This window comes from Drosophila suzukii, unplaced genomic scaffold, assembly GCF_043229965.1.
Source record: "Drosophila suzukii unplaced genomic scaffold, CBGP_Dsuzu_IsoJpt1.0 scf_15, whole genome shotgun sequence".
NCBI lineage: Eukaryota > Metazoa > Arthropoda > Insecta > Diptera > Drosophilidae > Drosophila > Drosophila suzukii.
The window spans coordinates 352,453-378,316 of NW_027255902.1; the positions used below are offsets into that span (position 1 = coordinate 352,453).

At 41.7% G+C, this 25,864-nt stretch overlaps 3 long non-coding RNA genes across 3 annotated transcripts; 2 read left to right on the forward strand and 1 right to left on the reverse strand.

The window, feature by feature from the left end:
• The first annotated feature begins 14,249 nt into the window (after window positions 1-14,249).
• LOC136117214 (uncharacterized) lies at window positions 14,250-14,774 on the forward strand. The gene is made up of 2 exons (XR_010654606.2): window positions 14,250-14,365; window positions 14,436-14,774. It is a non-coding gene; the product is annotated as an uncharacterized lncRNA (long non-coding RNA).
• A 9,300-nt stretch (window positions 14,775-24,074) lies between these two features.
• On the forward strand, window positions 24,075-24,474 carry LOC118879695 (uncharacterized). The gene is made up of 2 exons (XR_005016032.3): window positions 24,075-24,214; window positions 24,292-24,474. It is a non-coding gene; the product is annotated as an uncharacterized lncRNA (long non-coding RNA).
• On the reverse strand, window positions 24,267-25,024 carry LOC118879696 (uncharacterized). The gene is made up of 2 exons (XR_005016033.3): window positions 24,501-25,024; window positions 24,267-24,434 (listed from the first exon to the last, which is right to left on the reverse strand). It is a non-coding gene; the product is annotated as an uncharacterized lncRNA (long non-coding RNA).
• Between the last annotated feature and the right edge of the window lie 840 nt (window positions 25,025-25,864).

Here is a 25,864-nt window from a genome sequence, read left to right on the forward strand (position 1 = left end):
TACTACACAATGTAGCCCTGGATATACCACAGATAAGGCCATCGCTCTGGTCTCGGGGGGGAGGAGTTACCGTATTGGTACCGCCGCTTAAACCTCCCCGAGCTACCTCGCATCGAGATGATGACCGGCAGCTAGTCGTTCATCGCCCTACATAACATTATGCTAGAATTGCACCGTCAGCCATAGACAGGATGTGCGACAACACTCGCTCGAGCAGTGCACAGAAAAACTACTTGTTAGCATTTAAGCACTAACAAATACATATTAACATATTATTAATAAGAAAACTACACTTCAGTTAAAATTTTTGTTTTAGAATTAAAACTGTAGTAGTCTCAGTTTTGGACGGTTTGTGGGCGTTAGAGTGGGCGTGGCCCACTGACGAAAATCTACTTGCCTAGTCCCAGTATTGCAGCTTTTATAGTTTCCGAGATCACAGCGTTCATACGGACAGACGGCCAGACTGACATGGCTAGATCGACTCGGCTAGTGATCCTGATCAAGAACACATATACTTTATGGGGCAAGAAACGCTTCATTCTACCTGTTACATTTAACCTTTTAACCTGAGAATAAATTAATATCATGCCATTTTACTCTACGAGTAAGGGGTATAATAACTAACTGCCACGTTCCGTCCTATGCAGATGAATCAAGAAGATTTGTAGCCTTCTGCAACTTCTACAGACGTTTCATACCTATTTTCTCTCATTATTCAAGACACATAACTCACCTTTTCAAGAAAAAATGTAATTGGACTCCTCAATGTCATGACGCTTTTGACTATATTACAAACGCATTAATTCAACCCATTTTATTTCAATACCCAGATTTCGCCAAACAATATTGTACCAACAAATGCTAAAGCATGCGGAGCAGTCTTATCATAAACCATAAACATATTTATTTTCAATGAAAACCCCCACTTCCAAATGAACAAGAATGAGATTAGATTTAGATAAATACCAATTCACAGTACTTAAGAGGAAAAAAATTACGTGGCTCATGCCTTATAAAGAATAAGCATTGAGGAATTTAAAGACCTAATAGACAAATACTAAAAGTTACTATAAAGACTAAACCGATAATGAATTTTAATGAATTTTATCGGGAGGGATTTTATTGATGGTAATAAAATTAATTTAGAAGAATAAATAAAGATTGTCCACTTTACAAGCAAATTCGCCTTGTTTTGTTCACATTATGTGGGCGCCAAACAGACCTTAGCGTTGTCGGATTTAGAGTGGACGTAATTTTAATTCTGAGTTCCACTGAATGATTGAAATCATCAATATTATATCAAAAATCCATTAAGGTAATATTAAACCATATAAAAAACAAGAAAGGAAGTTAACTTCGGCAAGCCGATGTTTGTATACCCTTGCAGTTATAATTATTAAATTTAAAAATACAAAAAATGATAATTCCAATGGTATAAGAGGATATGTAAAAAAACAACAAAGCTATAATTTGTTTCATATTATTTTACCACCAATTTTCCGATCGTTTCTATGGCAGCTGTATGATATAGTCGTCCGATTTTGATAAAATTAGATTTGAAATTCAGAACTAATAAAAAAAAGTTATATTCAAGCATAGGAGGTTATATGTTCGAAACTGATAACTAATTAAAAAATGTTATTTCCAAGGTAATGAGGTTATATGTTAAAACACACCAAGGATATAATTTTTTACAATTTTTTTCCCATTATTCCTATGGAAGCTATAAGATATAGTTCCGATCCGGCTGGTTCCGACTTATATACTACCTGTAAAAGAAATAAGACTTTTGGGAAAGTTTCAGCCTGATAGCTTTAAAACTAAGACACTAGTTTGCGTATAAACGGACGGACAGACGGACATGGCTAGATCGACTCGTCTAGTGATGCTGATCAAGAATATATATACTTTATGGGGTCGGTAACGTCTCCTTCACTTCCTTGCAAACTTTTCACTGAAATCATAATACCCTCTGCAAGGGTATAAAAACACCGAAGCTATAATTTGTTTCATACTAGGTTAGGGCGGCTGTCGGACTATAGTCCGACACACTTAGACCTCAATGGGTCCATTGTGATACCGCATGATCTCGTTTTTTCCTTGTCTATGGTCTCGTTTCTAGTAGTTCCAGCCTGTGTTAACCTGATCAGCATGTCTTCCACCCGGAAGATTTAATAAAGGCACTTATGTTTTTGAGATTAATCTCCGATATTTCGGTAAGATCGTCGATGAAGGGGCTTCTTAAGTGTTTCAGTCTGAGTCTGCATAGGGCTGGGCAGAAGCAGAGAAGGTGTTCTACCGTTTCCACCTTTTCCTCATCCCTACAGCTTCTGCAGAAATCATTTTGCGGGGCTTTTAGCCTGCCGGCACGTGCGCCAACAAGCCAGTGGCCTGTAAGAGCTCGAATCAACATGCCACACTCTGTGCGGCTGAGTTTGAGTAACTCCGAGGTTTTTTTGTTGTTTATCACAGGCCATGTCTGGTGAGAGATGCGACACTGTGGTGCGTTTTGCCAATGGGCGTTGGCTAGTGTGTTGAAGTAGTTTTTTATGTTTAGCTTGCAAGTAGCCATGGGCATACCGACATTCTCGTCTCCTGGGAGGAGAGGCTTGGTGGTGCCCTGCCTGGCTAATTCGTCCGCTATGCAGTTGCCTACGATGTCCAGGTGACCCGGAACCCATATTAGGCTGATAGTAAACTGATTTGCCATCTCGTGGAGAGATCTGCTACAGTCTGCTATTGTACGGGAGTTGGTGTTTGTCGAGTAGATCGATTTAATAGCTGCTTGGCTGTCACTATATATGTTTAAATGTCCTCTCTGGAGGCCAAAGTTCCCTAAATAGGTTAGTGCTTCTTTTATAGCGTGGACCTCCGCCTAAAAAATGCTACAGTGGTCCGGGAGCCTGAATGACTTCCTGATATCTAATTGTTCGGAGTATACACCTCCGCCAACGTGTCCTTCTAATTTGGAGCCATCTGTATAGAAACAGATTGCGTCCGTCGTGCCCGGTCGGCCCTGTTCCCATTCCTCTCTATCAGGAATCAGGGCCTCAAAGGGTGTGTGACTATATTTAATGGATTTGCATAGATCCGTGATCTTCGGAATCGATTTATCATGCTGGAGAATTTCAGCATGGCCATAAAATTGGGCTTTCCACTGCCCTGTGTCCCTCAGTCGAATAGCTGCCGATTTGGCCCTTTCAATGCCTGCTATGTCCAGGCTAGGGAGGTTCAAGATCGCATTCAGCGCTTCATTCGGGGTGGTTCGAAGGGCTCCACTAATACACAAAGCCGTCATTCGCTGTACTTTGTTTAGAGGAGTCAGTATGCATTGTTTGTGCAAGGCGGTCCACCACAGAGCCACTCCGTACAGTAGGATTGGCTTGACTACCGCTGTGTATAGCCCGATTGCTTTTTTACAGGAATAAAGTGCAATGGTCGCTTTCTTGGTTCTCTCTTGATTGTTTAAGCCCCATTTGAGGCGCTTATCTAGTACTAACCCCAAGTACCTGGCGTGATCGCTAAAAGAGAGATTACAATTGTTTAGAATGGGTGGGTTAAGTTGTGGAATTTTGTACCTATTTATAAATAGAACAAGTTCTGTTTTCGAGGGATTTACCCCGAGTCCGTTCTCTATCGTCCATTCCGATAGTATTTTAAGTTTAGCGGTCATAAGATCGCAAAGTGTTTGTGGATATTTTCCATTAAAGATGATGGCGACGTCGTCTGCGTATGCCACGAGCTTACAACCTCCTCCTTCCAGAATCCGCAGTAGTTTATTTACTGCGATATTCCACAAGAGGGGTGATAGTACACCTCCTTGCGGGGTGCCTCTGTTCACTAGTCTAGTCTGTGTTGAGGTCCCTAGTGTGGCTGTGACCATTCTGCTTATCAGCAATTTATGGATTAGCCTCACCATTGGCGGCTAAACCCCTAGTTCTGTGAGAGATTCTGTTATAGCTGTGGGGAGCACGGTATTGGAGACTCCCTCTATATCCAGGAAGGCGTTCAGTGGGTATTCCTTGATGCTGAGTAATTTCTCGATGCTGCTTACCACCAAGTGTAGCGCCGATTCGGTTGACTTACCTTTGGTGTAAGCGTGCTGTGCTTCTGACATTTGTGTCGGGTCTACGGTGGCCCTTATGTGTAGGCTTATCATTCTTTCAAAGCTCTTAAGCAGGAATGATGTTAGGCTTATTGGCCTAAAATCCTTTGCTGTGGTGTGAGTGGCCTTCCCTGCCTTGGGAATGAAAACCAGCTTTGTTTCTTGCCATGCTGTTGGTAGTTCTCCTACCGCCAGGATGGATTGGAAGATTTTTTTCAACCAGTTTATGGCTATTTGTCGTGCTTGTTGGATGTGAGCCGGTGTTATCCCGTCCGGTCCCGGCGATTTGTATGGTTTGAAACTATGAATGGACCATTTCATGTTGCGGTCTGATAGGAGTGGATCTAATTCGATTCCCTCTCCTGCTCCTCTTTCAGGAGGATGACCTGCTTGTTGGCTCCCCGGGAAGTGAGCGTCTAGGAGCAGGTCCAAGGACTCTTTACTGGAGTCTGACCATGATCCATTTGCTTTTTTAAGATAGCCCCAAGGCGCGGCTGTCTTAGAGAGTATTTTCCTGAGCCTTGCGGCATCAGTTGTTTTTTCTATGTCAGAGCAGAAGGTCTGCCATGCCGATCGTTTTGCTCTTCTAATGGCCTTTTTGTAGGAGGCTAGTTCATACTTGTAGTTCAGCCAATTAGTGTTCTCATAAACAGGCATCTGCAGTTGGGTCTGAGGATTGATAGTTGTTGGGTCCACCAGGGGGGTTTTTTCCTTCCCCTTGGTTTCTCTGTGGGGCATGCCACTTTGAAGGCAGTGTTGCATGCCTCTGTGAATTTGTATACTGTTTCGTCCAGCTCCTGTGGGTTTGTGATGCTCTCTGACGGTTCCATGGGGAGGATATTTGTCAGAACTTCTCTGTACCTGTGCCAGTCGGCTCGTCTGGGGTTAGCGAGGCTGACCGGCAAGGGCGAATCAAGGGACAATACAGTTTCTATGAATCTATGGTCCGAAAAGGAGTGCTCGTCAGAGACTGCCCAGTTTTTGACTGCGCCTACGAGTGAATCTGATACCAAAGTTAGATCTATGATCGTTTGGCAAGCTTTAGTTATGAATGTAGGGACATTGCCCCTATTGCATTAGAATAGGTTCGAATTTAGAATAAAATCAAAAAGAGACTCACCTCTGTCGTTGTTGTTTGGGCAACCCCACTGGGTGTGATGGGCGTTGGCGTCACAGCCTATTACCAAACCGTTCTTGAGCTTTTCGCATTCCTCTGCCAGTCCTCTGACCAGCGCATCTGGGGGGTTTTCCTTTTCAAAGGCCAAGATGCCTTTTGGCTAATATGCAGGTTCGAACTTTACCTTCTTTGGGGTCAAGCATAAGCTTGTATTCCTTTGTTCCTAGTCCAGCAACCTTGCCTCCTACTCTACCCAAGGCTCCTGTACGAGGACTAGGTCGGCTCCGCCTTCGGTCAGGCGAAGCAGAAGTGCAGCAGACGCTGCTTTACTGTGGTGAAGATTTATTTGTGGAAGGTTTATTTGTGTTTATTTTTGGTAGTACACGGTTCTTCGCGATTTCGGCGAAAGAGACCGATGGCTGGATCTTAGATCTCTTCGCCGATGGCACGGGTAGTTCGAGGGATCGCTGCCTTTTCGCCTGAGTCCCTTCTTGAGTGGGCTTATCCTGCCCGTAGTTAGGAAGCACCTTCCTTGCCCACTCTACCTTTTTTAGCCATTCAGGCGAAGGTGTGGCAACGGTGCTCCTGTTGTGTGAGCGCAGAGTCTGGGCGGCAGTCCGCCTTTCTGCGTATGTATATTTGTTAGCTCCAGCGGGTGGCCCGAGCGCCTTGGCAGTGCCTACCGCTGCTTTCGGCGCAGATGCGCACGGGCGGAGGCGTTTGCGGCTGGCTTTCTGCCACCCATCACCCCCAGTTTGGGATGCTGTCCTTTCTGGACCGTGCTGGTATGGATGGTGGAACCAGTGTTTAGCTTATCCATGGGTTTTTTGAGAGTACCCGTCTCTGTGTTTTGTGTTGTTGTTGGTTTTCTTAGTATGTTCCATAATTTGGTCCCACGAGTTGCGGAGAAGGGGAAAAGTCCGCCCGGGCAGAGATCCGCGATGCCCGGGTAAGGCGATAGTTAGAACAGGGGGTCGCCATGTCCCTGAGCACACCGTTTGAGACTGTGCTTTGGAACCATCTCACAAGTTCCTCAGCCGAGTTGTTTCATACTATTTTTCCCACAAATTTCCGATCGTTCCTATGGCAGCTATATAATATAGTCGTCCGATTTTGATCAAATTAAATTCGAAATTCAGAACGTATTAAAAAATGTTATTTTCAAGCGTAGGAGGGTATATGTTAAAAAACACCGAATCTATAATTTGTTTCTTATTATTTTCCCACCAATTTTCCGATCGTTTCTATGGCAGCTATATGATATAGTCGTCCGATTTTGATAAAATTAAATCCGAAATAGATAACTAATTAAAAAATGTTATTTCCAAGCTAAGGAGGTTATATGTAGTCGTGTAGTATATAGTCGTCCGATTTGCATAAAATTTAATTCGAAATTCAAAACTAAATAAAAAATCTTGTTTCCAAGCTAATGAGGTTATATGTTAAAACACACCAAGGATATCATTTTGAAAAAAAATTTTTTTCGATTATTCCTATGGCAGCTATAAGATATAGTTCTGATCCGGCTGGTTCCGACTTATATACTACCTGCAAAAGAAATAAGACTTTTGGGAAAGTTTCAGCCTGATAGCTTTAAAACTGAGACACTAGTTTGCGTATAAACGGACGGACATGGCTAGATCGACTCTGCAAGGGTATAAATATTTACAAGTAATTGAGTCCTTAATATTTAATACAATTTTTTTCTAAAAATCCATTGTGTCATTTGACAAAGATGAGAAGCTAAGTGACTCGCAGTTGTTCGTGGAGTTTGATCGCATCCCGAACCGACGGTAGCATGCTTTATACGAATGCACACTACTGGAGCAGAACGAGCAAAGGAATCACGAGCGAAAATGGTTACCCTATGATGACAATAGTGGGCACAAAGAAACGGTTTTACATTGTGGCCCAATACCCGCCAGAGTCGCGAAGCATTACTCATGGAGTAAAAGGGGTTATTGTATTTGGGGAAGAGTATGTAAGCACCAATATTTTTAAAGATTTTGTAAAAGTGTAAATGGGATTTTGTTTTGATTGTCAATATCTATACTCATGCCAAAACTATCCAATCTTGTGAAAAAATGCTTTCCTGCTTGCTTATATCCGTCTTCTACCAAATAAAATATATATATTCTTGATCAGGATCACCAGTCCAGTCGAACAAGCCATCTCTATTTGTCCGTATGAACGATGAAATTTCGAAAAATATAAAAGCTATAAAGTTGGGACTGGGCCTGTAGATTCTTGAGGTTCATACGCAGCGCAGGTAACCTCAAGTAACCACTCTAACGCCTACAAATGCCCATAACGCCCACATGGTCGACGTCGTCGACCACAGCGTTCTCTCTTGATTAATTTTGTTTCTCCTGCAAAAAATGGTTATATAGGCCTTCTACATCCTTGCAGATGATATATTACTGTATGAAGTAAAGTGAGTGATTTAAACCTACCCTTCAGTTCCAAAAAAAAAGTTTCACTTGTGAATCACCTTGTGAATCCCGTGGGACATGTCCTCTTGCACAAGTGAAGAACAAGTGACGCTCCATATAGAAAATTGTATGGGATGTCCGCATTTTCACAAGTGAAAATTCAAATGAAAATTTTTCGAAGTCCCACGGGATTTCACTTGTTCCTTATACTCATTTTTCGTATGGCCTGTCACGTGCCGGTGACACGTCCCAAGTGAAATCACTTGTGAAAATCAAATTTTTTCCATGAGTTTTCACTTATGAAATCACTTGCAAGTGACACGTCCCAAGTGAAATCACTTGTGAAAATCAAAATTTTTTTCTAAAGCAATAAATATCCGACTTCATAATTTTTACTTTTTTGAGTAAAAAATACAAAATGAATTCTTTAAAAATGGTACTATTAAAATGTTTTAAATATTTAAATAAATTTTAACGAACTTAATTTCTATAACTTAACTAAAAAACAAGGGAGAACGCTATAGTCGAGTACCTCGACTATCAGATACCCGTTACTCAGCTAAATGGAGATATGCAAGCAGCAAAGCGAGATTAAAATGCGCCACCTACCGGCGGTATACAGATTTAAGCGTTATGGGCGTTAGAGTGGGCGTGGCAAATTTTTGTTTGGATCAATCGATAGGTATTGACGAGACCAATACAGTTCAGTTAAAATTTTTTATCTAGCATGAAAATTGTGGGCGTCACAGGGTTTTGCGGTTTGTGGGCGTTAAAGTGGGCGTGGCAAACTTTTTTTTGGGTCAATCGATAGGTATTAATAAGAACATTACATTTCAGTTAAAATTTTCTATCTAGCATCAAAACTGTAGGAGCCACCGTTTTGGGCGGTTTGTGGGCGTTAGAGTGGGCGTGGCAGTCTACTGAAACAAACTTGCGCTGCGTAGGAAGCTCAGGAATCTGCACGCCAAATCTCAATAGCCTAGCTCCCATAGTTTCCGAGATCTCAGCGTTCATCCGGACAGACGGACAGACGGACAGACGGACATGGCTAGATCGACTCGGCTAGTGATCCTGATCAAGAATATATATACTTTATGGGGTCGGAAACGCTTCCTTCTGCCTGTTACATACTTTCCGACGAATCTAGTATACCCTTTTACTCTACGAGTAACGGGTATAATTATATTGTAATATTAATGTATAATACGTAAGCATAACATTAAAAGTAAATTCAATTTACTTAACTTTACTATAATCAAATAATTTACTTTAGTCGCTAGCCGGACATAACGGAGAGACCCAAAAGAAATAACGGACCTGCCGAAATTTGTCTCTGAGAGCGCCGAGTGCAGGCAGATTATAAGACAAAGAAAGAGAGGGAAGCTCCGAATATCTGCCTCTCTTTGTTGCACGATCGTTTTCGTAGGCACTCTTCTACACTGCGCCGACTTCTCTGCTGACGTCAACAGCGGCACAGCGATTAAGGCACAAAAAAAAAACGAAAAGCTTTTTGCCTTAAGCCATGTCACCTCGTCCCTCCTGCAGAACTGAAGGGTAGATAAACATACACTCATGGACAATATAATAGGTGTGTTTTTTTTTTCATTTTTAACTTTTTATTTCTAATTCTTATCATCTCTAATCTCAACAAAACAAACTTTTTTCAAAACTTATATTAATTGTCTTTAAACAAAAAGTAACAAAGGTTTCACAAACCCTTTCATAAACAACTAAATTAAATATTTCCTTAAATCCTCCAAATTTGGCTGGACACAATAATAGGTGTACAAAGATAAATGTTTAAATTAAATCAATATTTCACTACTAAGTATCTGGCAGCTAATAGCCGGTATATCCGCCATTATTTTGCAGGACTTTCTCCATTCGTCTTGGCATGGAGGATATTAGCTTACGACGTGTTCCAATTGGAATATTGTACCATGCTCTTTGGACAAAATCCCAAAGTTGACTTTTATTTTGACATAAAGTCTTTCCCACCTCTCTTTTGAGTTCACCCCAGAGATTCTTGATGGGATTAAGGTCCGGGAATTGACTTGGCCACTCAAGAACATCCACATTTTGCTCTCGGAACCAATCCTTTACTACTCGAGAGGCGTGCTTCGGGTCATTATCCTGCTGGAACTTCCATAAAAGTGGCATATCATACTCGCTAATATCCTCCATGCCAAGACGAATGGAGAAAGTCCTGCAAAATAATGGCGGATATACCGGCTATTAGCTGCCAGATACTTAGTTTAATATAAAAAAAGACCAAATATTGATTTAATTTAAACATTTATCTTTGTACACATATTATTGTGTCCAGCCAAAGTTGGAGAATTTAAGGAAATATTTAATTTAGTTGTTTATGAAAGGGTTTGTGAAACCTTGGTTACTTTTTGTTTAAAGACAATTAATATAAGTTTTGAAAAAAGTTTGTTTTGTTGAGATTAGAGATGATAAGAATTAGAAATAAAAAGTTAAAAATGAAAAAAAAAACACACCTATTATATTGTCCATGAGTGTATGTTTATCTACCCTTCAGTTCTGCAGTAGGGACGAGGTGACATGGCTTAAGGCAAAAAGCTTTTTGTTTTTTTTTTTGTGCCTAAATCGCTGTGCCGCTGTTGACGTCAGCAGAGAAGTCGGCGCAGTGTAGAAGAGTGCCTACGAAAACGATCGTGCAACAAAGAGAGGCAGATATTCGGAGCTTCCCTCTCTTTCTTTGTCTTATAATCTGCCTGCACTCGGCGCTCTCAGAGACAAATTTCGGCATGTCCGTTATTTCTTTTGGGTCTCTCCGTTATGTCCGGCTAGCGACTAAAGTAAATTATTTGATTATAGTAAAGTTAAGTAAATTGAATTTACTTTTAATGTTATGCTTACGTATTATACATTAATATTACAATATCATTTTTTAGTTAAGTTATAGAAATTAAGTTCGTTAAAATTTATTTAAATATTTAAAACATTTTAATAGTACCATTTTTAAAGAATTCATTTTGTATTTTTTACTCATAAATGTAAAAATTATGAAGTCGGATATTTATTGCTTTAGAAAGGGTATAGGTGCAGTGGCACGCGCCAACAGCGAAGAGAAATTAAAAGAAATCATGTAAAGGGGTGAGAGGAATACTTGGTTCATTCTGTTCGAGTTATTGAAAGGGAAGCAAGCCATTTAAATTGTGCGCAGCAGATTTACTTCTTTCGTTTTTTAAAGTGAAAATAATAAAGTCAGTGTAAATAATAAGTGATCTTAGTTTAAAGTATTAAGGTATTCAATGGGTTCCGTAAGCCGAAAGTGGATGATGAAATGTTTTGCGCCAATAAAAATCCTGCAAAGGGTGCAAACACAGCTCTAAATGGTAAATATGCAAATAAACAAATAAAACGCATTTTTTTAACATATGCCCATAAATTTTTTCAGGAGCAAATGTTTAAGGAAGGCGATGACCAATGTAAACAGCAAATTAACGTAACATAAAATTTGGCTTACTAACAATAATTGTCCTTTAACAGAAAACCTAAATAACATTATTTAATTAAAATATATTTAAAAGTATATACAAATTTATGTATTTCAAATTCTATAAGTAAAAACTCATGGGAAAAATTCTGAATTTCACAAGTGATTTCACTTGGGACGTGTCACTTGCAAGTGATTTCATAAGTGAAAACTCATGGAAAAATCTGATTTTTACAAGTGATTTCACTTGGGACGTATCACCGGCACGTGACAGGCCATACGAAAAATGAGTATGAGGAACAAGTGAAATCCCGTGGGACTTCGACAAATTTTCATTTGAATTTTCACTTGTGAAAATGCGGACATTTTTTCTATATGGAGCGTCACTTGTTCTTCAGTTGTGCATGAGGACATGTCCCACGGGATTCACAAGGTGATTCACAAGTGAAACTTTTTTTTTGGAACTGAAGGGTATGCTCACATCACAAATGAAATGCTGATGTCCTTTTCTTATGTTCAACATGATCTAATTAACAAATTAAAGCCGCAAGTTCTTCAAAGAAAATGGGACCAGCATTTAACACACATACCAATATTTTTTAATGCCTTTTTTTAAGTTTAGTTAAGTTAAGATGCCAAATATTTTGGGTATTAAACATGCCTGCAGTTTATTCTCGAACTATTAGGGGACTTGTGGTCAAGAAAAGCGAATTAAACAAAAACACATCAACACCGAATGTAAAAAAAATTAAGAAAATTATTTATTAAGTAGATCGTAAAAAAAAATTTCGTCAGAAAAGTTGATATCAGAACTTTTGTTTGCTGAATGTGAGATCGTCACTAGATTTTTACCTCGTTGAGAGGAGTTTATGTTTGATATCAGAAGTTTTTGATTTAAGCATCAATAACATATTTCATCTTAATACAGCTTTAATTTTCTTAGTTTGTACTTTTAAACTTTCACCGATTTTTTTTCCCAAACGATTTAAAATTGTTACAGTCCTTGTATGCAATTCCTTTAGACTTTGCAATATCTTTTGATTTTTGTACAACTAAAATTTACCGGAGTATCAAAGCAGTGATGCAATAAGCTTCGTCACAACATTAGTGTACCTCAATACCATGATCAGAAGTCATCCCCATATAACTCAGTTATTGACGAACTTGAGCACATAGTTATACCCGTTACTCGTAGAGTAAAATGGGTATACTAGATTCGTCGGAAAGTATGTAACAGGCAAAAGGAAGCGTTTCCGACCCCATAAAGTAAATATATTCTTGATCAGGATCACTAGCCGAGTTGATATAGCCCTGACCGTATGTCCGTCTGTCTGTCCGTCCGGATGAACGCTGAGATCTCGGAAACTATAAAAGCTAGGCTATTGAGATTTGGCGTGCAGATTCCTGAGCTTCTTACGCATCGCAAGTTTGCAGCAGCGTGCCACGCCCAGTCTAACGCCCACAAACTGCCCAAAACTGTGGCTCCGACATGCTAGATTAAAAATTTTAACTAAAATGTATTGTTCTCATAAATACCTATCGATTGACATTAAAAAAATTGCCACGCACACTCTAACGCCCACAAACCGCACAAACCTGTGACGGCCACAGTTTGCATGCTACATAAAAAATTTTAACTGAAATGTATTGGTCTCGTCAATACCTATCGATTGATACAAAAAAAATTTGCCATGCCCACTCTAACGCCCATAACGCTTAAATCTGTCTACCCACGGTAGGTGGCGCACTTTAATCTCGCTTTGCTGCTTACATATCTCAATTTCCCTACATTCTGAGTAACGGGTATCTGATAGTCGAGGTACTTGACTATAGCTTTCTTCCTTGTTTTGACCTCTAATCTTAGCTGATCGCCGCTTCAAAGTGTGCAAGCACTGTTTCGAAATTTACAGTCGGCACCCTCGAGGAGGGTTCAGTATAATGATTTTTGCCAACCAAAAAATACATTTTTTACTCCTCAATTAATACAAACCTTAAAAATTATAAATTTCAGTAGGAACCCTTGATAAGAGTTTAGTATGAGAAAACCAAAATTTTTTTGTTTTAATATTCAAACTACTTTTTAACATAAAACAGAATATAGACATCTTTGCTGTTACGTGGCCAAGAACATTTAGAGATTGTTGTGTCATTGGCTTTATAAAATTCGCTATCCTTTTTTAAAACTGATGTATAGTGTCCTTCATTAAATACATTCCCATGGTGGAATATTGAACTTGGTAACCTTTATCTTTTATTTTTAAATCTAGGCACAGTTTGTGAAGCGTTTGTTAAATTAAAATGGTTTATTTTTCTATTGGTCAAATCGAATAAACTAAGTGAGAACACAAGTACGCGTCCTGTATCCTGTACTGATGTTTTAAATAGTTCCCGCAATGTGCACATTCGCTATCTTGAATATTTTTCCAATTTTCGTAATTAAATGATATTAATTCATTTATTGAGCGTTTTCTATCTTTGGGAATACAAAGTTGAGCAAATACGTTTTCTGTTCTTGTAAATTTGGCCTATAATCGCAGTTAGAGCATTTTATAGATTCCACTAGTTTATTTACAAATAATTGTTTTATTCCTGCTAAACGACCGTCTAATTGATGTCGCAAAAAATCCCCGCTGTCCTGCTGTTCTATGTTATCAAAAGTACTTGATCGTAAATCTGTAATATTAATATGTGTCCCCATCTTTAAAGGGTTTGTATAATTCAAAAATTATGCCTTTAAAATGTTACTATTTTCATCATATAATACAGATTCCTTTATAAATCCTATATTTATAAGGCATTGAAAGGCAGAATTCGTATAACAAGCATTATTTGGGTTTTTCATACCACGTATATTATGTAAAACATTTTTATTTTTACTCTTTTTGTTGGTAACATTTCTTTCTAAAACAGATGGCTCAATAATAGCCGTTGTTTGCCGCCGAAAATATATGTTTTTATCAGAAACATTTATATTTTTTTGTTATTACCAACCAAGTGTTGTAGATCTTTTCTAATTTACTTCTTAACCGATTGAATTCTATAATTGCACCATCATTTATCTTAATGCTTTTCGGATTAAGGTTGAAAAAAGATATAATATATATTTTTAAACGTGAGAAAGCAACATAAGTTTGACCGTTTGCAAATATACAATCACCAATATCAACAACTCCGGATGTGATTGTTAGCCCTTGGCTTTTATATAGCTCCATTAACTAATCCTGAAGCAACATCTAGATTTCGAAGTAACATTATTTTTGCACCCTTTTTAATTTCTAGTGTATCTGCTAAATTTGCTATTCCTTTCTTTTTTAGTTTTTCCAGAGATGTAGCTGCTTTTGCTTTTTGAATGGCAGTCATAGCATCGATTAAGTCTTCAGCGATGAGCAATATTTTTTCTGATGGAATTTGTTCTAAAATTCCTGATTTCAACTTTAAGCATTGTTCCTTTGTCGGAATTAAACTCAAATAGACTTTGGATTCGCACTAAAAAAAGGTCAATACTCAGTGTAAGATGCTCTGAACTGGTAAATGTGGCCATTTTAGTTGATTACTAACTTTGAAACGGGTATTCGGTTAAATCGTTAGAGCTGTTTTTGAGAAATCAGAAAAAAGGCTTAACAAAATCTAAATAAAATAAACTTTAGACCATAATTTTTAAACGGTAGTATTTAGGCAAATCGTGTTTAAAAGGCGCACATAGTATTTCGAAATACCTTTCTAACGACGTACAACACAAGCCTGTAGCTTCAGTACTTCACAAGTTAAGAGTATACAAAATTTAGCTATTTATAGCTGTTTTCTCGCCAATCTAGCTAGTTTTTCCATTTTGGGACAAACTGACAAACAAAATAAAATTTTCATTTTAAGAGGACCCTGAAAATCTTGTTTTGCGGTATTACTTTTGAACTTTGAGGTGTCATTCGACGCGTATTTTAATTGCAAATACAACTAGGTTGATACCGGGGGTAATTATCCCCACCGGCCCCAAAAGATCAAATTTTCCAAATTTTATATTTGATACTTTCACCACCTTTTCTCACACACCAATTGTTTTTTTTAAATTTTTTCTATGCAATTCTTTTAGTTTTTGCAATACCTTTCGATTAATGTATCAATCGGACGATTTCTGTAGATTTTCATTCATGCTTCAGGCTTTATGCATATATTGTACGCCGGGGGGTAGCGGGATACCGTCGGCGCTGGTAGAATGGCGTGGGAGGCGACGGCGGGAACTGGCGGCATCGGCGGGCTGCTGCGCTGGGCCTCGGCGGTTTGCTGCTAGTGCGGTTCGCTGCTGGTGCGGCGGAAAGCGTCTAAGCTGTAGGGGAGAAAACCACTCGAAACGCGAAGTGCCCCTTGACCGAAAAGTAGTACGCAAAAAGTTCACTTTTGTAAAATAGGCGGGGGAGCGACCGCCGTTTATTCGATATAAGTGCCAAAATTGAACTACTTAAGTCTAAGCTCAGTTCCGCGATCCAAAGCGCCGCGGAGACTTTTGTGGAGGGGAGCTGGGAACAGAGCGGGAGAGCGAGAGAGCGGTGCAGTTGGATAGCGGGGCCGGGGACCAGATTCGCCTGACAGTGGGCCTGAACATTCCACCCCCCTTGCAATCGCCAGCGTTGCAAAAAGAGACGGAACCCCGGCCAGTCGCCTACGCCTTAAGCCTGCGTACAGGCGCCGGAGAGAATCCTCCCCAACACCGTCTTCTGGGCTACTGGCAGTCCCTCGTCGACCATGTGGAAGCCCGGCTGTATCACCTTCGGGTAGACTTCCGCGCCCAGGATTAAGGAAATGGTGGATGGCCGTTGGAAACGCTCATCCGCGAGCGGTAGCTCCTTAAACTTCTTGACTACGCTCACACTGACCGCACGGATGAAGGTGCGGATGCGCACGTTCGGCTCGATCTTGAGGACCACCTCCAGCTTGATGGGCTCGTCGACCTTCGACCGAATCGTCGCCGTGCAGATGCTCTCATGGCCCACGTTTGTTGTCGGCAAACGAAACGCGGCGGCCAGGGATGCATCGACGGAGCTGCTGTCGAGGATGCTGAGCGCGGTGGAGAGGCAAGCGTTTGGCGAGTTGGCTGATCTTGCCGGCGCGAACGCTGCGGAGAAGCGGGCTGTCGCTTGCAGCCGACTTTTTCCGGGAAACAAGTTTGTGCATGTGGAGCAGCGTGTGATGGTTCCGGTCGCACTTTCTGCACAGGTCACCACTTCGACAGCTCCCAGTGGAGTGGTTATGTGCCAGACAGTTCGCGCAGTACTAAGTACTTAGTACTTATAAGAACTGCCCCAGCCGCATCTCTGCGCTCAGCTTTAGGAACCTTTGACACTTCCGAAGAGGATGGATTCCGCGGCAGACTCGGCATCGGTAGGACTGAGTACCTCTCGTACATCTGCTATCCAATGCCTGAGCGCTACGTGGACGGGGAGCCATTTTCCTGGTTAAAGTGTGGATAAGGAGAAAACAAACAGGGCTGATTAACAATGACGTGGATAATGGTCACGGACTAAGGTGTATAAGAAACTCGTCTTGTTTCGAGGTTGATTTGGACGGCTCTCTTGGAAGAAGAACCACCTTGGTCACTGGACGTTTGACAATGCCGTGCGCCGTACGAATGTCGACTACGCGGACATTGCCATCGGTTCCCGGAAAAACGGAGTCTATTCTTCCGAGTCGCCACTCATTTGAGGGCAAATTGTCATCCTTAATGACGACCAGATCGCCAACACGCAGATTTTCTGTGGGGACTTGCCTCTTGTTGCGCTTGTGGAGCTCCTTAAGTTACTCATCCTTCCATCGAGTGCGGAATTGTTGATGGAGAGACTTTAAGTGCTGCCACCGGTTCAGAATGGACTTGGATTCGCCCTTTACTTCCACTTCCACTATGGATAGAAGAGGTCCACCAACAAGAAAGTGCCCTGGTGTCAACGCTAAGAGATCAGTTGGATCCTCGGACATGGTAGATAGCGGTCTGATATTCAGAGGGTGGACAGCTCTTCAAAGGTGTACTTCCGTGTAGCGGTGGACTTGTAAAACAAGGTCTTGAAGCTCTTGACACCATAGGCCACCCATATGGGGTGCCCCAGGAGGAATGAATTGCCAGGTGAGCTGCTGATGACTATAGGCATCGGTCACAGACTCTTAACGGCTTGCAGGAAGTCTCGGGAAAGCACGGTGGAAGCACCGACGAAGGTCTTTCCATTGTCGAACTGGACTTCGCGAGTACACCCTCTTCTAGATACGAAACGAGCGAAAGCGGCAAGAAACTTTTCAGTCGTTAAGTCGGATGTAGGCTCTAGATGGATGGCCTTTGTAGAAAAACAAACGAAAACCAACACATACCCTTTTGTAATGAGACAAGCTCTTCCGGTATAATTTTGTATATCAAACGGGCCGGCGTAGTCCATCCCTGTGTACGTGAACGGAAGGGAAAAGACATTCGCTCTTTCGGAAAACTTCTCATCATCTGGACTTGCAATCTCTTTTTGTGGATAACGCAGACCTTGCAGGAGTTAACCACTGCCTTCACCAAGTTCTTTATTCTCGGAACCCAGTATCTGGACCGGGTGAGACGCACCACTAACTGATTACCACCATGTAATGAAATGAGATGCGAAAATTTTACCAGAAGCCGCGAGAGTACGGTAGGATTATCGGATGTCGTTCATCATACCGCAAGCTGTCGGAGGCCGTTACGCAGCCGCATGCCCTGATTAGCCCTTTCTTGTCTAGAAAGGGGTTCAGGGAGAGAATCGAACTTGCCGCGGGCACAGGACGCTTCTGACTCAAGCAGCGGTATTCTTCAGAAAAATATCTGCGCTGAGTGCAAATTGTCATGAACTGTTCCGCGGCAGCAACGTCCTGGGCCTCTAGACGGACCCCGGAAGGCGGTGATTGTCTTCGACATCGCTGGACAAATCGATGGACATACGCGAGGACCCGCAGTGCTCTGTCTAACTTGGAAAAGCGGTCCAGGAAATCTTCTGTCGGCATAGACGCCACATGGGCTTTGACGGCACGTTTTTCGATCTCGGTCACCGGCAGGTCGGTTCCCGGGCTGAGCCAATGATCGCGTGGACGTTGCAGCCAATTGCGTCCATGCCACCAAAGCGGGTTATCCACCAGTTCTTGAAGGGGAACTCCTCGACTACCCAAATCAGCTGGATTATGTTCGGATTGAACGTGTGACCAATTGGCTGCCTCTGTGGAATCGGTGATCTTCGTCACCCTGTTGGCAACGAACTTTGTCCAATGGCACGCTGGTTTGGCTAACCATGCTAGCACAATCGTGGAATCGGTCCAACAATGGAGTTTTGAGGTCAGCTATGCCATATTAAGAAGAATGGCTTGGGCCATCTCGGACAAAAGGAGAGCCTCACATAACTCCAGCCTGGGAAGGGACACCGTTTTGACTGGCGCCATCGTCTTATGGCCCACCTCTACGCGCACATAGATCGCAGCACCGTATGCCTTTTGCGAGGAGTCACAGAATCCGTGATGCTCTACGCGGAACTCTGGACGGAAGGAAACCCATCTGTGTATTCTAACCTGGTCTAGGACCGAATAGCTCCGGAGAAAGCTGTTCCACCTTTGGTTTAGCTCAATTGGAATTTTATCGTCCCGACCTAGATCCTGAAGCCAAATCTCTTGCATAAAGATTTTGGCACACACAACAAATGGAACGAGCCAGCCTGCTGGGTCAAACAGTTTGGTAATTTGGGAAAGGACTTGGCATTTCGTGGGGGAGATTTCCGTTGCTAAATCTGGTGGGACGAAAAATAACTCATCGGACGTTGCCTTCCGTCGTACGCCGAGAGTTTTGGCTGGGCTCTCAGTGTCGATCTCGAGGAAGTCTGTTGTCAAAAGATAATAGCTTTGGATATGAGCTAATATTTCTTTGTGGTTGGAAGCCCATTTTTTCAATGAAAACCCCGCGGAATCTAGAGCAATTTGTAGCTCGCGAACAATAAACTTAGCGTCCGCGGCGGAGTCAGCTAACGAAAGGACATCGTCTACATACATATGATTTCGAATGACGTTGCTCGCTCTTGGATGGCTGAGCTGCACGTTAGTTGCCAGCTGTTGCAGGACTCGAATGGCCAGGAATGACGCGCAATTGACTCCAAAAGTTTCCGTCTGTAATTCGATGTCTCGAATGTGCCCCTCGCTGTTGCGGAATAAGATGCGCTGGAACGGGGAATGCTTCGGATCTACCCATATCTGCCGATACATTTTCTCGATATCGGCACTGCAGACGTATCGGATATATCGCCACTTCAGGATATGGATAGTTAGATCGGACTATAAGACTGGGCCAGCATAAAGGATATCATTTAAACTGACCCCATTCTATGAAGGGCTGGAGGCATTGAAAACCACACGTAGCTTGGAGGTTGTACTTTCCAGCTTGAACACGGCATGATGCGGAAGGTAATAACTGGCAGAATTAGGGGTAGGACGGACTTCTTTCATGTGATGGAGGTCGAGATACTCTTGAATCACGGAGTCGTATTTGGTTTTTGGCTGACTGTCCCTCTTTAGGCGTTGCTCGGTTCTTAGGAGCTGTAACAACGCGGAGGATCTGGAGTGACCGACGCGGATTTTACGTTTTCGGGATCACGAAACGGAAGACTTACGACATACCTGCCGTTATCGTCTCTCGTAGTCGTCCGGAGAAAATTTTCCTCACATTTCAAATCGGAAGATTTTGTCACTTTTACTGGCAGATCGTCCACCTCCCAAAATTTTGTGAGAAGCCTATCCAGGGACGTGTCAACCTTTCTTGACCGAGAAGAGAGCCACAAATGTTCGGTCGGGTGCCGCTAAGGAGAATGGATGGCAGTACGTCGGCCCCGACCAGAATATCTATCTGTGCGCTCTCGTAGAATTTTGGATCCGCTATTGGCAGTTCGTAAAGATCCCGTAGAAACTGTTGCGGAATCGGAGGGGAGGTTTCCAGCTAATCGGAGAACGGATGGTAGACTAACAGAGCTTTTTGGATTCAGCGGATACTGTCTGGTTTAAGCCTGATACTTGGGGCCGGATTACCTGGTGAGGCAACTTAATTAATTTGAACAGCCGCTCAGAAATAAAGGATCCCTCTGATCCTGAATCTATCAAGGCACGAGCTTTAAAATTCGACCTTGATCTGGGTCTCGGGGAGGCATTCGAAGGCGATTGGGAGGTGTTGCCTCTGTGTAGTAAGGTGTGATGGCGGGCGTGGTACGGAAAGCAACTATGAGTGCTTTCACAATCACGCAGCTGATGCCCTCGTGCGAAGCAGTTCAGACACAGCTGCTTCCTCTTTATATATGCCGACCGCTTGTCGACCGTCATCTGGAGAAATCGTGCACATGTGCGGACAGGATGGTTTTCCTTCTTACAAAGGTCACATCCTTTTGACTTGGGTGCTACCCTTGTCTCGTAAGAATTTATTCTTCGAGGCGCTGCAGTGGGGGCGGATGTTTTTGGCAGAGATTGACTCGAGCCTGACGGCCGTCTATGGCTTCTAAGGTCCGGTGACGCTCCGTAAGGAAGACGATCAGCTCCTGCCGGCTTCTGCTATGCACCCGGTGCATCCACCCTATTCTGCCTTGATGCGGTCCCATAACGCGCGTATTTCTTCGCGGCGGATGGTTAGCATGGACAGAGTAGGAAGGATCGGCGAAGGAGTGTTTGTTCTGGATTCAAACTCACTCAGCCGATCTCAGACCTCAATAAATTGCTTAGATCAATTTGGGAAGGTGTTGGTGCCATTTTGACGTTTGCACGGGTGACCCTTTTTCGGGGCGAAGAGGACTTAGCGGTTAGTTCGGGTGTGGGCGGATCTAGGGATGTGCCTGGAACTACGGCAGGTGGAATAGACAACTTGTTGTTATCACTTCGAACGGACATAAAAAAAAATTCCTTTTTTTGGGTTAGAATCTGCTCGCCTTTGTTTATGTCGAATAAATAGGAAACCTGGCCAACTTCTGGAACAGTGGAACGAGGTATCGACTAAAAAAGTAGTGGGTCGGAGAAATAGAAATTGGAGCAAGTACCGACCTGGATTACTTTGCGGAATTAAACCCAATGATGCGGATTAGAAACTGTGAGTAAGGAGTTCGAATATCACCCGTGGAGAAAAAATACTATAATATTTAACCTTTTATAATATTATATGTATAATGTAATTGGGATCAAGTTTGGTATATATTTTTTTAGTGCTGGTATTTTTTTTGCGTTTGTAATAAATTGAGGTGGATACTCCGGTGGAGTAATTGTATTATTTAAGCTTCTGAATGAAGAAAAATACCAAAATATGCCAATAAGTTGTTGGCCGGAGGATGCTATTTGTTGATTAATTAGAACTAGAGAATTGTTTTATTTTAATTTGATATACCGATGGAAAAATACTAAAATATACCGAAAAAATTGATGAACGGAGGATGCTATGCATGCGGTGGAGTGCTGGTATTATTTTTTGCCTGGATAAAATAAATTTTACGTAGTAAATACAAAATACCGAAAAAATACTAAAAAGTTTGTTGGTTGTTAAATATAACACAATGACCAAAAAAATGTTCACGTCTGTTGGTGTAATTTTTATTCTATTATTTGTATCCGGATGGCCGACGGAAAACTTTAATTAGTCGGAACAGGATGGTGGAATTAAAATAATATGTGAATGTATGTAAATATGTGTGTATGTAGATATGGGTATGTATGAAGATATGTATGCATGTAGATATGGATATGTCTGTAGATATGTATGTATGTAGATATTGATATGTATGTAGATATTTGTATGTATGTAGATATGGATATGTATGTATGTAATGTTCGCAGGTTTTAAATTTATTAAATAACTATTGCCGGCGCGGTTTGCGTTGTGGTGGACGATTTCGATTTATTTGTATGTGGACTGTATTTGGAAAAACGAACAAATATGTGCAAGTATTTTAGCGGCTGCGGATATACAGTGGGAAAATCTTGGAAAGTTTTGGGGGCCTGCATTGGCCAAACACTGGAAATTAAATAATTCTCACTGTATGCTTGGCTTATATCTGCACAATATTTTTTCTAAGCTTTGAATTTTTTTCTCGATTTTATATATGTGTATGTATGTATGAATGAGCGGCCAAATGCAATTAAAAAAGGAGTCGGAAAAATTGGCAATATGGCTGCTCGTAGCAAAAGGAAAATCGAAGAAAAAAAATGGCGAAGTAATTTATTAATTGCCGTTGTCCGATTTAAGCGGACTTGGATTTTGGACAAAACGTACAGATAGTCAAACGAATTATATTTTCGAGTGGCTGACTGCAAACCGGCAATTAATAAGACGAAAAAGCTTTCCTTGTCTTATCCGGCTCGATGGACCAAAATGTACGCCGGGGGTTAGCGCTGGTAGAATGGCGTGGGAGGCGACGGCGGGAACTGGCGGCGTCGGCGGGCTGCTGCGCTGGGCTTCGGCGGTTTGCTGCTGGTGCGGCGGAAAGCGTCTAAGCTGTAGGGGAGAAAACCACTCGAAACGCGAAGTGCCCCTTGACCAAAAAGTAGTACGCAAAAAGTTCACTTTGTAAAATAGGCGGGGGAGCGACCGCGGTTTATTCGATATGAATGCCAAAATTGAACTACTTAAGTCTAAGCTCAGTTCCGCGCTCCAAAGCGCCGCGGAGACTTCCCGGAGGGGAGCTGGGAACAGAGCGGGAGAGCGAGAGAGCGGTGCAGTTGGATAGCGGGGCCGGGGTCCCGATTCGCCTGACAGTGAGCCTGAACAATATAGTAGTCGCCTTAACACACCCTCCTGGTGCGCTTCATCACTAGCAAAGAATTAAAGTGGTAAAAGTTGAAAAGTGTGAAAAGTTCTGATTCCAGAATTAAATTAAAATTTTCTTCCGCGCATTTTTTTAGCTCAGCAGTAAAAAGTTTTCTTCCATTTCATAACAAGCGGATTAAATTGGTGCTTATTATATATAAATGTACATGTCGCAGAGTTGATATTTTCTTGTGTATTGCCATCCCTACCCAACGCTTGCGCCAAATTTTGTAAGCATTGTAATTAATTTTCTTATTATACATTTGAAGTCTTCATTTCTGTTGTGTTCTAAAGTATCGTCAACAGGCAAGTACCACCATATATGTTGTGCAAGTGAAATACCTAATAATGTGGGATATTCAGCCATGAACAGCAAAAGGCACATACGTCAATTAGCTAAAGAAAAGAAGAAGAAATGCCAAAAAAGATTTAGGAAAAAAGCGCAAGCGCTAAAAGTTGGGCATTCAATACAGCAGATTTTAGTAATCATATTGTAATTTTAGTAACAGGGGAGTTAGAAGTCAATTTAACAAAAAAAGTATTTTTCTTGTGAAGTTTCATAGCATTCAGCTTTTTTGGTATTAAAAACACTAACCCTATTTCATGCCCCTTTTCGCCACAAAGGTGGTCCCTTTTTTAGCGAAAAGATGTATAAAATGGGGCCTATCGGTATCTTTTGTGGCGAAAGATAATGCAGCTTTTCGCCATATGACCACCGCCTAGAACATGCCCATGTAAAAGTGGATAGAAATTTACATTGCGGGTGGTATGAACGGGGTCAGTCCCACGGCCCCGGTGTATGCCGATTTCGCTAGTTCGGGACCAGTCCCGGCGAACTACGCTTATTAAAAATCAAATCGAAGCAAAATATGGATATGATGTGTACTGCGAAGAGTTAGAAGAGACTGGCATAATAGCAAAATCGTTGCTAATTTCCATAATTGCAGAAGCAAGGAGTAAAAGCGTTGACAATTCCGCTCCACCGACAACGCGGAGAGAATTCCGAATTTACAAATTTTATTAGCCTTTTCGAAACGTTTGCTGACAAAGATAACATGCTGCACGATATCGAAAAATGTAACCATTTAATATCGTGTTTGGCTGGAGACGCGCTAGAAACAGTCAGAACATTTCAATTCAAACGCCCTGGGTAGCCTAAGTAAAGGTGGAGAACCATCGATAGTCGATGATAGTTTATTTTAAACCATCAATAGTGTCGATAGTGGCTCGATAGTATAGCCCTGGGCTGTTAGCCCAACAAAAAATTTTTTTTTTAACAAATATAATAAAGGTATGCTTTATTTTAATTAAGTTACGATTTAAAAATAAAAGAATTAAACGAATACAATAAAATATGCTTTATTTCAGCTAAGAGTTGCGATTTAAAAACAAAAGAATGTTATTATTTGGCCCGCCTTGCTGAATGTTCTTTCAGACTCCACGGACGTAGCCGGAATGCAAAGATATTTGGCGAAAAGGCTCCCAATGGCAGGGAAATCAGTTTGATTCACCTGGAAAAAAGTAATATACTTAATTATATGCAATTTATAACTCGGCACTTTTAATTAAGGCATAACTTCATCCATAACAGAGGGTCGATATCTTGTCCGACAATTGCTCTTTCCAGATACTGCCTCTTAGTTAAAATTGCATCGACTCTTGAGTTCGAATCCGATGCTACGGGTTGATTACTTGCGGTCTCTTTAACTGGACAATTGGCCAGCTCATTTTCAAAAAATTTTGCTGCTTGTTCAGCGTTTGAGCTATGTATGTTGAAATCCACTTTTTTTGAACAGTGGATCCAAAAGCGTAGCCATCCTGCAGATAGTTCTCTGCTCATATACGGAAAGACGTTTCTTGATTGATTCCATCAATATTTTGTTTAAAGTTTGTCCTTGAAGAGTTTGTAGCAAAGGTACAACACTTTCGTTTTTCCGAAAAAGTTCATATGCAATTGACGCCGACACAGAAAATGCGCTAAAAAAAATTTATCGAAGGTGTCTTCTGCCATCGATGGTGGCTCGATAGTGCCTAACCATCGATAGTGGCGATAGTGCCATCGATAGTTCTCCAGCTCTAAGCCTAAGGCGGGTGTACGATAATGATTGTTTAATTTTCTTTGACAATATATCGACCACGTTTAAATTCCCAAACATTTTCCACCCACCACCTACCGCCATGAGAAGCCTCATTGACACAGTCACAGCGCTGTACGATGGGGATGACAATCGTATCACGAATGCAATCGTAATCCATTTAGTAATAGGCGAAGTCGATGCAGGAACTAAAAGAAATTGGGAGGAACAGCTTGACTACACATCGCTTCCTCTTTGGAGCGAGTGTGAGTCAGCCCTGAACAAGCGCTATCAAAAATTGGTTTATTCGCCGAATTCAAATCTCGCGTTGCCACCTCAGCCCACGATCTCACAGAATGCTCCATCCATTTCGCATGTTTTGCATGCGACTGCATCGGTAGAGTTATTCTTGCCACAGCCATCGTGAGCGTGCTAACAAGAAGTGGCGAGTTAGTTTTGGCTCGAGCGTTGAGCGATTCTGGTTCACAAGTAAGATAAAGAGAGAGGACGTGTGTTTGAGCTTGCGGGGCATTGGTGGAACTAACGCTCAAGGAACCAAGAAAATACACACGATAGTCAAGTCGCGAGTGGGTAGCAGTCAGTTGACGTCCGAATTTTACATCTTAAAAAATATTTCTGGTTATCATCTGGATCAAACGATGAACACCAGCGGCCTGAAAATATTCAATTGGCTGATCCATTATTCTTCAAGCCAGTCGGCCAAATAAAGCAAGGGCCAGAGTTTCCCATTATACAAAAATCAGTTCTCGGCTGGATAGTGTCAGGGAGATGTGCCTCAGAAAAAAAGAGACACAGAAAAATTGGTAAGTCTCAGCTGTCAGGAGGAAGTGTTGGAGTCAATCGAC